We start from the raw sequence: 2,210 nt of genomic DNA on the forward strand, positions 1-2,210 counted from the left end.
GGATGGAATTCGGGCGGATGCGGGGCAGGGGGAAGCGAACGATTCGAATTAATCCATCGAAAAGTGTCAAAGACGTTGTTGTTGTCCCCTCCGTTCCTCGATTTACGAAGATCGCGAGATCGAGCCTCGAAATCGAGCCTTCTCCATCCTCGCCCACCTCGCCATCCATCTTCCCTCCCGAGGAGGAAGAGAAGAAGAGAGACAGGAAACGCACACCTCTTTCTCCGATATTCCGTATGTGGCAACGTTCCTTGCACGATCCGATTGTAAAATTAAAATTTCGTCGCGACAATCCACTTAATTATCGATGTGTATCGTGAATGTAGATATGTATAGCATATGCGTGTGTGTATATAATGCCCCGCCCCCCGCGTAGGAATTTTTCGTATATCAAAGATATATATATATATATATATATATATATATCTTTAATACGAATCGTAGGGGAGTGTGGGTGACCGAGAAAGAGGACACCTCTGTCGCGTCTAGTTTCGCTCGATTTCACGTCGAAATTATTCTTCGATTCGTGGCTCGTGTATTTGAAATTTCCGATGCGCGAGTAATCGGATACGAAGTTTTCTTGGAAGAGAGAGAGTGAGTGAGAGAGTGAGAGAGTGAGAGAGAGAGAGAGAGAGAGAATCGTGCGTGCGTGTGTGTGTGAGTCAAGGAGGATGAAAAGCGATGAAAGGAAGAGAAAGAGAGGAGGAGAGATTTCTCTCGATCGAAATGATTTTTTGGGGAGGAACGGCGCGAAACTGATGATGCGATTTCCACGATATTTGTGTACGCGCGGAAGGCACGATTTCGCGGAGGGACGAGGATCTCGAAGCGAGATGAAGGGAGCGAGAAACGATGATCGTCATTGGAATCGAATAGAGAAGCATGTTTCTCCTATTATAAATATAGGCCCGTACGTCGCACACCGCGTTTAAAGGGCGGTTTACGGTTGTTTAATCGTGTAATCCACCACGTCTTTTTTTCCAATTTTATCGATTTAAGGAATAAGAAGAAGTGAGAATGGCGAACATTCGTACGTATTATTAAAATGACGAAGAAAAAAAAAAAAATCGTAGGAATTTTTCCAGTTTAAAAAATCGAATGGGATGGCGGGGGAGGAAAGGGAAGAAACACGGGGGAGGGGGATAGAGAGGGGAGAAGAGCGCGGAGAAGACTTTCGACTTTGATTATTTTGGACGATCGATTTTGGGATCGTCGGTGGGGATATTAGATGGTGGAAATATTAAAAGCGGGCAGGGGTGCGTAGGGGTTAATAACCCTGTGGCCAGTATCGGCCCAGCATTCGCAGCGTCCAAGTGTTATTGCGCATTTAACGTCACGCATCAGCAATAAACAAGTAACAAGTTGTTTATATACGAGGGAGGCATACGTATTTTGCAATAAAATGAAATTGAACAAACACCTAGTTAATAATAATTATTATTCGTGCCACTATCGAGAGGATACGGAAGAGTTGCTGTTGTCGTTAAATGGACGCGTTCTAATTAAAATATGTACAATAGAATTCCATTCAACCGAACTCCATTCAACGGAACGAAATTTTCGTAATTAAGCGAACTCTACCCGAGAGTTTTCTATTATCTGGATTAGTTGTAAGCATCGTTCGAATCATACGTCTCTGCTACAAATGAAAATATAAATACAACGACGTAAATAGAAGGATGAGTTCATGTTGACTCGAGGAACGCGTTGCGATTAAATTCACGTACGGTCAATTATAAAGATCTGATATCCATCTTGAGAATTTTTATTTCACCATACAAATGCGTAAAGCTTAGGGGTTATATGTGGAACGATTGATTTTTCGACGAAGAATCGACATTTTTATCATTTTTCATGCAATTTCGATTGAAAAATAATTTTTCTTTTAAAAACAAGTATGTTAAAAGGACAAACTTGAAACTCAAAGTGATATTATACGCTATTAGAAAATTTCTCTGTGTATAATCCATTGCGATCCACCATTATATCTCATAATCTAAGCCTGAATTCTGTAATTTATTTGAAAATCACAACGAGTGAAGGAATTCAGTGAACAATTACACGAACTCCATGTGAATGGAATTCTACCATACAAAAATACGATATATACCATTGAAATCCCACATTTATTCGCATTGTTAAACGTGCGACGAGGTTAAAAAATTCGCATGGTTTAGGACGAAAAGAAGAGGAGCACGTTTGTTTGGCAA

This window comes from Apis dorsata, unplaced genomic scaffold (genome assembly GCF_000469605.1).
Source record: "Apis dorsata unplaced genomic scaffold, Apis dorsata 1.3 scaffold_52, whole genome shotgun sequence".
Lineage (NCBI taxonomy): Eukaryota > Metazoa > Arthropoda > Insecta > Hymenoptera > Apidae > Apis > Apis dorsata.